At 31.9% G+C, this 10876-nt stretch overlaps 2 long non-coding RNA genes across 3 annotated transcripts; both read left to right on the forward strand.

The window, feature by feature from the left end:
• The first annotated feature begins 205 nt into the window (after window positions 1-205).
• Window positions 206-2351, forward strand: LOC140867144 (uncharacterized). The gene is made up of 2 exons (XR_012145057.1): window positions 206-502; window positions 1667-2351. It is a non-coding gene; the product is annotated as an uncharacterized lncRNA (long non-coding RNA).
• Window positions 2352-6355: 4004 nt separating this feature from the next.
• On the forward strand, window positions 6356-9382 carry LOC140866693 (uncharacterized). 2 transcript variants are annotated; one of them, XR_012144959.1, is made up of 5 exons: window positions 6356-6568; window positions 6833-6897; window positions 8396-8685; window positions 8784-8855; window positions 9214-9382. It is a non-coding gene; the product is annotated as an uncharacterized lncRNA (long non-coding RNA). The 2 variants fall into 2 exon arrangements; XR_012144958.1 differs by having other exon boundaries at window positions 8784-9382.
• The last annotated feature ends 1494 nt before the right edge of the window (window positions 9383-10876 follow it).

Consider the following 10876-nt stretch of genomic DNA (forward strand, 5'->3'; position numbering starts at 1 on the left):
AAAATTGGAAAATATATATATAGCATGAAATTCCTTCTCTCTTCACTTTCTTCTCTCGATCATCTGTGACTCCGTTTCATTGTTATTCTACCTTGGCTACGGTCTTCCGTGCTGGCGGAGATGAAACGTCTTTCTCTTTTTACTTGTTTGATTTTCTCATTGTGATATATTTTGTTTCTTAAAAATAAGCATGAAATAGGTTTTAAGATTATGCTGTGCATACAATATTACGTGGGTAAATTAATTTATATTTAAATTAATTAAATAGAACACCTTTTTGTCTTTTTTTTTATGGCTTCCTTTTTGTATTATTAATGAATCAATTTAAGCATTTCAGGAAGAAAAAAAAAATTAACACAATTAAGTGATCTTTTTGGAAGCCATAAACTTTTGTCGTCAGCAAAAGGTGGGGAGCTTGGGGACTATTCTCCAGAGGATTTCAATTCACCATTTTTAACTTTCAATTTTACATGTAGGAGTCATGCACAAGCAACCGATTGAGGTATGATTTTTTTCTGAGCATAGGGTTTTTTTTTCTTCCTAAATAATTTGACAAACTTGTTGGTTTCCTGAATTGTGCTTTTTATGGGGCCATGAAATGAAGCATGATTTCTAGGAATTTTCTTGTTATTGTTCTCTAGAACTGGTCTTGCGACGATTCTCGATCTGGGCATTCAAAATTTTTGTTTGAATTTTCACGGATTTTGAGGTTTTTCCATTGATTTCATTGATCTGATTGAATTGGGGTTGCTTCATTGCTTGCATCGAATTGAATTTGATTAAATCGAATTGATTCTTGTTTTACTGGTTTTGTTTTTGGTTATGAAATGTGTTTTAGATTGGGTTATATATTTCCTTTGATTTTCTTGTGTAAAGTTTATCATTTTGGTTTTTGAAAAATCTATGGTATTTTGATGACATGATTCTGGGATAGCCCCCGATAGACGAGCGGTGCCAATCTTCATCAGATTGGGGGAATAATCAAATTTTATGTTTATAGTTTCCTAAATTGTATGTCTAGTCTGAAAAATGTCTTAGATTGAGCTGTGCAATTTTTTAAACAAAGAATTCAGGGATTTTGGGGTTTTTTTGTTGATTCTTTGATATGATTGAATCGAATTGATTGTTCTTTTACAGGTTTTGTTTTTGCTTGTGAAAATGTGTTTAGATTGGGTTATATATTTCCTTTGATTTTCTTGTGTTCAATTTATCATTTTGGTTTTTGAAAAATCTGTGGTATTTTGATGACATGATTCTGGGATAGCCCCCGATAGACGAGCGGTGCCGATCTTCATCAAATTGGGGGAATAATCAAATTTTATGTTTATAGTTTCCTAAATTGTAAGTCTAGTATAAAAAATGCATTAAGTTGCCCTTGGAATAAATTCCTGAGTCTGCCTCTTAAAGAATGGTTTGTTTGAAATATTCGGATCTTGGGAAAAAATGCTGTCTTGTTGATTCTAATGGATGAAATGTAAGTTTATATAAGATGGTTTTCGAAAGAATGATGAAATTTAAAGTTGGAATAGGGCAGAGTCTGGTACTGGAACTTTATAGAGAAGTCACATGCAACATTTCTGTCTTGGAAATTTTTCTCAGAGCCATGTGCAACTGATTTTCTTTGGGTTTCAGCTGATAAAATGATCTCGTGGCTCGATTCCTGCAGGATTCTTAGGCCTTGTTATAGTTTGAAGAATGCCTTCTTCAAACAACCATGGCTCCCCTATGCCTTTTGCCTGATTTCGTAGTCCAATTTTGACTATTGGAAGTGATCTGGTTCATTCGGAAATGAACCATGATTCACGTACTCAAAATCTTGATGCATTTCAAAGGCAAGTTTTTACCTGGTTTCACGACATTTCAATGGTTGATGCTAATGAACGTCTTTCCATTTCATGGATATGCAAGTTTTTAGACGCCTTTTCTAGCTGCCTCGATCATTTTATGAACAATAGAGGGCATCTCTTAAAGCCACCAGCAGATAGGCTTGCTACCGAATTCTTTGACAGGGCGATCAAAGCACTCGATATTTTCAATGCAACTCATGACCGTATTGAGAAGATTCGAATATAGCAGAAACATTTGGACTTTGGAGATCGTTTTGAATATATATATAAGTATATACCAAACGACGAAGGTGGACGACAGCGGCGAGAGGTGGTGGAAGGCGGCAGGTGTACGGCGAATGGCGGTGGGGGCAGGCGGCAGAAGCGGCCGGCGAGACCCAACACACTACAATCACATTTTTAGACCAAATCTTTCAATAAACACTAAATATATACATATATCATACACATATATCTACCTGCGTTACATACATGTTTATAATTGCAAATATTTATATAACAATATATATAAGTACATATATATGCTTGCATACCAGCTGAGCGACGTGCGGCGGGAGGCGGCAACATCGTTACAAACCACGAATCCTACAAAATAAATATAAAAATGTTATTCAAAAGGTAAATAGAAAAAAACACTAGATTCAATCATTCAAAGCCTAAAACACATGAACAATTACCTGGGAGTTAAAAATCGAAAGTGCTCTGCGTGGCGGCTAGGGTTAAATGAAAAAGTGGTATTTATATTCAACAATAGCGACGGCTTTATAAAAATGTCGATGGTTACGATGATTTATTTAAAATTCGTCGCTAATTGAGATTGTTTTATAAATCGTCACTAATTAGCGACAACTACAACAAATCGTCGTTATTACCGACAACTATTTTAAATCGTCGCAAATTGCGACGATTTGCAACTAATTTGTTGCATATTGGGACTGTCTAATGCTTAACAGTCTATAATATTACGTAATTTAATTGTTGCTAATAGCGACATTGTTCTGTCGCAATTAGAAACAACTATTAAAAATCGTCGCTAATTGCGACTATTTGGAACTCATTTGTCGCATAATTGTGACTGCCTAAAGATTAATCTTCACTAATATTACCGAATACTTAACTTATTTGTCTCTAAATTTATCGACTATTTTCCACCCGGCTTTTCGTTTAAAATGATGAGATCGTCGGTGTGTAGGATAAGTATGTCGGGGCATTACCCGATCTATCGGCATGTCTTCCATAACTCATTTTGGATTCGGATCCGTAACCCGAATTCTCCAACGTGATTTAGAAGCTTCCATGAAATCACCCTTCATATCATAGAGCCATAGACATACGCGTCACCTCTTGCACCGCTGCACACCATCACCACCACCGACGGTAAAAACGGTGAAAGCGAAAAAAAACATCCGCAGGATGTGGGGTTATTTAGCATTAATGACAACAATAGTCGAGGAACCTGTCGTCGGATACGATCTTTTCTCACCTAGAATTGCCTGAAATTCTTTCACGGTAATTCACGCGATCCAGAATTGGAGAGAATTTCATGATGACATAGAGAGAATTGGAGAGAATTTGAGGAGTAAACAAGCAAAGGGAACGAGTTGGGAATTAGGGTAGAATATAGTGGAATTGGACTTTTAATTCGGGCAAATATTATCACGTCAGCTCTCGTGATAATTCTTTTAATGAGGATAATTCATTAAAATATTCCTCTAGTTTCAAACGAGTCTCAATTATGTCCTTAATGTTTTTTCGAGACGATTTATATCCCTCGTGTTTTGAATTGTGTCCCAAATCTGTCCCCACCGTCAAGTCTTTTGTTAGTGGTTGACAGAATTATCACGAGACTTGACGGCAAGGATAAATTTGAGACAAAATGCAAAACATTTGGGATATAAATTAGGGGTGAGCAAAATATCGGTCAAACCGAGAAAATCGATAAAACCAAAAAAAATTAGAAATTCGGTTCGGTTTGTTCGGTTGATCGGTTAATTTTTTTTAAAATATCGGTTAAATCGGTTTAATCGATACTATTTCGGTTTTTATAAAAAATTATCGGTTAAACCGAAATTCATTTATATAATTAAAAAATTTTGGGCTTTGTCAAAAAATAAATATTGTGCCTAAACTGTTAACTATAATTATTTATTTATTTTTGAGTTTTAACTACATATATCTAACTATGTTTTAAGTCTAACCCACCCAACAAAAAAACATCTCATACTTTCAAAATATAGAACCTAAAATTTATTTATTTTTTTTAAGAAAATAAGAAAACTTAAAAATTTTAAAAAAACAAATAAAAATCGGTTAGTTCGGTTGAAAACCAAAATAACCGTTTTTTTATCGGTTCGATTTAGTCGGTTTTATATACAAATTCGGTCGGTTCGGTTTGTTAGAAAAAAATTCGGTCGGTTTGATTTTTACAAATATCGTCTCGGTCGGTTCGGTTTTGACCGATTGCACACCCCAAATATAAATGACCCTAGAAAAATATTAAAGACATAATTAGGACTCGGTTAAAACTAGAGGGATATTTTAATGAATTATCTCATTACCACGGAGTTAAAAATCGAAAGTGCATTGCGTGGCGGCTAGGGTTAAATGAAAAAATGGTACTTATATTCAACAATAACGACGGTTTTATAAAAACGTCGTTAGTTGCGACGATTTATTTAAAATTCGTCGTTAATTGCAACTGTTTTGTAAACTGTCGCTATTACTGATAACTACAATAAATCGTCACTATTATTGACAACTATTTTAAATCGTCGCAAATTGAGACAATTTGCAACTAATTCGTCGCAAATTGCGACTGTCTAATGCTTAACCGTCTATAATATTACGTAATTTAATTGTTGCTAATAGCGACATTGTTTTGTTAAACCGTCGCTATTAGCAACAACTATTAAAAATCGTCGCTAATTGCGGCTATTTGGAACTTATTCGTCGCAAATTGCGACTTCCTAAAGATTAACCGTCTCTAATATTTCCGACTACTTAATTTATTAGTCTCTAAATTTACCGACTATTTTCCATATGTGTCGTTATATACAGTAGTCGCTAAAGAGATTATGTCAGATACCAACCGTTTCGACGACGGTTTCAATCGTTTGAATTCCATCTCTAATAGCTACAGAATTCATTTACAATAATCGTCGCATTCAATTTTTGCGACGATTAATTTCGTTAGTTGCAAATTTAACGACAAAAACTTGGAAAAGTGTCGCTAATTTTGACGACAAATGCTTTTATTTCGTCTCTAAATTCATCGTATTTCGTGCCAGCGATAATTTTTGATAAACCGTCGCTAATTGTAGGAACTAAATTTAAATTTTAGTTGCTACTCAGTGTGTTTTCTTGTTGTGACTTGTGATTATGATCGAAATCGTAAAATTGTTGAAAATTTTTTGTTGTTTCCGCCGGAAGAAACAAGGGGCGAAGGAAAAGAGAAGAAAGATGGCGAAAAATGCAATAACAAAAAAGGTGTCCTTGAAACATATTGTTGTGAATACTGAATCTATCACTGTTAAATTGTTATATTTATATATATATATATATATATATTCTTTAATGGCGCCCAACATTATATGCCCACTTCATGCCCACCATGTACAAGTTAACTTATCTATTGTACCGGTCAACTCATCTATTGTACATGGTGGGCATAAAGTGAGCATATAGTGTTGGGCACCATAAAAAAACTTTATATATATATATATATATATATATAACAATTTAACATACGAAATAGATAGTTATCGACGTAATAGATGTCTAGATATTTGTTATATGAAATATATATATAAATACTTTTGGAAATCTCTATTTCGAGTTTTGATATATGAAATAATAATTTTATAAAATCTTTCAATAAATCTCTATATCAATGTACGTAAAACTGATGCACACAATCAATCACTAAATTATTAATTAACAATGTATATCTAAGAATATCCCAAATAAATAAAGAAAATCAAGACCCATTTCACTAAATCTGAAAATTGAAACAATTAATAAAACCGAATCTTGAAAAGAACAATGGAACATCAAATGCCACAAGTGTTGTTACAGATTTTTTTCAAGCTTTTGACGCCAATAATTCGTCAATTTTAACTTGGGCTCTACAATATCACTTGGATCTTGAGTAGATTAAAAAAAACAAATCGATGAAATATTCTTTATCTTTTATAGTAACAATAATTTTTAAAATATATCATCTACAGTACACAATTTATCCTCCCAAAGACAATTATCATATATTCAAATTTCAAACTGACAGTTGACCGTATAGGTCTAGCTTTCTCTCAGATTATATATCAATTTTTAAAAAAAATTAAAATACATCACTTGAGATATTTTATAATTTAAAAGGTAAATTCTAATTATAAATATTGCAACTTTGTTTTTTAGCCAACAAGAAGTTGACTCTCTCTTATTAGTCTCTTTCGACATATAAATATATATATATCTCTTGAGGGAATTAATCCCACTTCTGTTCTGTTCATCTTCTTCGATTCACGTATATATTTCTTGTTTGTACGTTCTCTCAAATTGGTTTTCTTCCTTTTTGCCCCTGAGACTCTCGATCGTTTCTCCCTGCCAAGATTTTGATCGAAATAGCTAGCAGAGATCGGACAAAGATTCAGCAAGAAGAAATCAATGGCCGGCCGCCTTCGATCTGTGCAGGGATTTCGAACACGGCCCTTTTGATGGTTCTGGTTCGTAATAAACATTACATACAAATTTCATTCCTATGAAATTTTTGTTGAAAGGTTTGGATTATATATTGTTTATGTAATGTTTATGAATTGTGATCTACATTCAGTTATGAATTCACAGGGTTTTTTGTTTGAATCTTGATACATGCATGCTTCTTTTCCGCTTATGTACTGTGATTTTGATTTTGATTTTGTGGACTCTTTGATCTGTAAAGAGTTTCGGTACTTTTTCTGCAAGAAAATTGAATTTTTTTGATTTTACAGGGAAATTAAAGAGAAGAGGCCAAAGTTGACGAAGAAGATAGCGTTTTAATTAAGGATGGATTCGGGTGAGAATTGTGTCTTAATTTGCATCTAGTTAATCCATAGCTTGTCTGTATTATAACCAATCTTGAATAAACCCAGCATTAATTTCAACGAACTGCACTAATTAGCGTTAATGAAATGTATGTCTCATAAATTTTGTTATCGGAAATTATTTCTTATGCAGGGGAGAGTACTTGAATTGGACATAATCTGTTCTTGAAAAGTTTGACATTAATTAATATCTGCGACTCCTGTATCTTCCATGATAAATCTTGTTGTCGATTTGTATGCATACATGCATGTCAAGTTTTGTACGATCCATCTTCTTGTTAAATTTTTGGAGCACGTACGGTACATAGAGCAAGATCAAGGCAGGCGATTGGAGATAGTCGTGCCATGGACTCCATCGCAGAATGACAATAGTCATGGTAGCGATGCTGGTGGGAAGGAGTCAGATGTTTGCGAAGAGGGAGTGAAGGAGAAGGAAACTCATGCTAGTTCAAAACCTGTCATAGAAAATTTACGTGTAAAATCGTTTTTCATCTTTAGATGCAAAAATTACAAAATGAAATTACTTTATTAAAGTTGAAAAATATATAGCATGAGCTTCCTTCTCTCTTCACTTTCTTTTCGCGAGTGTCTGATTTCGTTCCATTGTCATTCTACCTTGACTACGGTCTTCCGCGGTGGGGGAGATGATACGTCTTTCTCTTTTTACTTGATTGATTTTCTCAACGTGATATGTTTTGTTTCGTAAAATAAAAAACGAATCAAAATCATAATAGAATTAGAAACTACACTTAAATTGTGCTTGGATTGGTAGACTTGAGATGATTTCAAATTCCGTGAGTTGCTTGGATGAACAAGATTGCATAACTTATATACTGTAATTTGATATTTATTTCTGAGTTTGTCCATCTAAACAAATAAAATAAATTTGAAAATCAATAGATTATAGATCCATCAATTTAAGCATGAAATTAGGTTTTAAGTTAATGCATACAAGAGTATACATGGGTAAATTAATTTATATATAGTATATAAATTAAATTTAATAATTTAATTTAAGCGTTCAGAAAAAATTTAACACAGTTAAGTTACCCTTTTGGAAGCCATAAACTTTTGTCATCAGCAAAAGGTGGGGGGAGCTTGGGGCCTGGGAATAATCAAATTCTATGTTTATAGTTTCCTAAATTTTAAGTCTAGTCTGAAAAATGCATTAAGTTGCCCTTGGAATAAATTCCTGAGTCTGCATCTTAAAGAATGGTTTGTTTGAAATATTCGGATCTTGGGAAAAAATGCAGTCTTGTTGATTCTAATGGATGAAATGTAAGTTTATATAAGATGGTTTTCGGAAGAATGATGAAATTTAAAGTTGGAATAGGGCAGAGTCTGGTACTGGAACTTTATAGAGAAGTCACATGCAACATTTCTGTCTTGGAAATTTTTCTCAGAGCCATGTGCAACTGATTTTCTTTGGGTCTCAGCTGATAAAATGATCTCGTGGCTCGTTTCCTGCAGGATTCTTAGGCCTTGTTATAGTTTTAAGAATGCCTTCTTTAAACAACCATGGCTCCCCTATGCCTTTTGCCTCATTTCGTCGTCCAGTTTTGACCACTGGAAGTGATCTGGTTCATTCGGAAATGAACCACGAGTCACGTACTCAAAATCTTGATGCATTTCAAAAATGATCTGTTTGTTGTGCTTGGTCGATTGAAGATTGTATTTAAACCCTAGACTGTTCTCGAGTTACAGTTTCCATGGATGCGGTCATCACTATCTCCAATCCTCCAATTTATGCTCTGCCCTTGGTACGTAGTAAGATACCATCCTGATTTTTGTGGTTTAGAATTGTATATGTTGTTAAGTGTGCATGAAATCAGTTCTTGTTTTTGTTTGGTTTCTGTAGTTTTTGAAGGTTTGAAGGAGAAGTATACCACAACAATGAGAAGAGATGATGTTAAAGAAGTTGTTCTTATGGGTACTTTATCAAAATTTCTATACTACGACATGTTTTTTTTAATTCTATCGGTCTTTGAATGTTGATTACGGTTTTTTTTTTTGGTGGGGCTTCCTCCGTTTAACCAGTTTGATAGAATTGAACAAACTATATATATAATATGATCTGATGATGGACTCAAATGATTTGGGCACCGATAGGTTTATCTTGGTTTCTTGTAACAGATGTAGGACTTCGAGTGTGAATGTTTACTTGTTACAGTTTAAGGCACTGCTCTGATTTGGGATCTTAGCTGGGATTATTGGTATTTTATCATTATTTGAAGGGAACATAAATTATGGGAGGTTGGTCATTTTTCTTATTTCTGGTTTATCTTCAGGCGACCATGGCCCCTTCTTCACATTTGCTTTGTCACAGCAAGGAGCTCCTCCCATATTTCTCTGCGTAAAATAAAATTTTTTAGTACTATAGTTTCGTGTGCATTGGAGTGATGGTGTTTTAAGTATCTTCTCTTTATTTATATACACTATTGACTTTTGAGAAAACTCTGAAATGTCTCCTCCAATTATTTTTTTTTATTACTTTTTTTTTTCAAAAGAAACTCTGAAATGTAATACTATTTAGTGTATTTATTGAGGAGGCCGTACTTCGTTTTCAAGTCAATTAGATGTACAACTTTTATTTTCTAGGCTTCAAGTTTCATCAAATTTTCGAATTATTAATATTAACATATATATGCAGAGTGACATGGTCATGTAGTAATATAAAATAATTGACTGAAATGCGAGTTCCATTTTTTTAAAAACAAGTAACTTCCAATAAGTCTCAAGTTCCATCATATATATCTATTACTATTATAAATATATGAGTTCCAAGTGTAAATTTTTTAATTTTCCCTTATTTATCTTACATAATATTAATTAAATATTTTTATCATTTCTAATGTATTTTTTGGTTTGTCCTTTCATTTTCTAGATTAGTCTAGAGTAATTAATTTTTTTTATTAATTGTTAACATTTAATTCATGTCTTAAATTAAAAAAGTTATTAATTAATTAATTAATACTTAATTAATTAATTAATTATTATTAATAATTAATAATTAATAATTAATAAAATTATAAATATATGAGTTCCAATTGTGAATTTTCTAATTTGCCCTTCTTTATCTTACATAATATTAATTAAATATTTTTGTCATTTCCAATGTATTTTTTGGTTTTTCCTTTCATTTTCTAGATTAGTCTAGAGTAATTAATTTTTTTATTAATTGTTAACATTTAATTCATGTCTTCAGTTAAAAAAAGTTATTAATTAAAATTTATCTTAAATTTTGTGTCTATTTACTTATTCAAAGTAAATTAATTGTTAAATTTAATTCATTTTCTAAACTAAAAAAATTATTATATTAATTGAAATATGTCTTAATTTATTTGTTATAATATATATCTATAAAAGTGACACTTTAGTTATTATCATTTTTCATTTCATAATTAATACTTATGTGTAATATTTTTTAAAAATTTTAGAGACTACAAATATAATCAACAACATCAATATTTTTTTGTACAAGTTAAAAAATATACTCATTTCTAGATTAGTTTCAATTGTTAATTTTCTAATTTGCCCTTCTTATTTTACATACTATTAATTAAAAAAATAGATGTAATTTAAATAAGTGAAACATAGAGAGTATGATTATAATTAAGTTTTAAGTTGATATTTGTACTACAATATAATAATTGGCTAATAGAATCAATTAATACTAATAAAATAAAATAATTATACAAGTAATTAATAATATTAAGTTAATATGAATAAATTGTTAAAAGAGCAAGACGTACATATGATATTCAATATGATAACTAGACTATATAATTGAGACAAGTACACAGGGGCATATGCGAGTTGGTAAGGTATGAGGTGACGTGGGAAGAGATTCTCCAGCGTTGCGGGTTCGATCCTCGTGTGGAGCATATTCCCTACTGAAATATTGTAGGGGTATGCTCTGATTAATTGACTAAAACTCAAATTTAGATAAGT

This window comes from Henckelia pumila, chromosome 4 (genome assembly GCF_033568475.1).
Source record: "Henckelia pumila isolate YLH828 chromosome 4, ASM3356847v2, whole genome shotgun sequence".
Taxonomy (NCBI): domain Eukaryota; kingdom Viridiplantae; phylum Streptophyta; class Magnoliopsida; order Lamiales; family Gesneriaceae; genus Henckelia; species Henckelia pumila.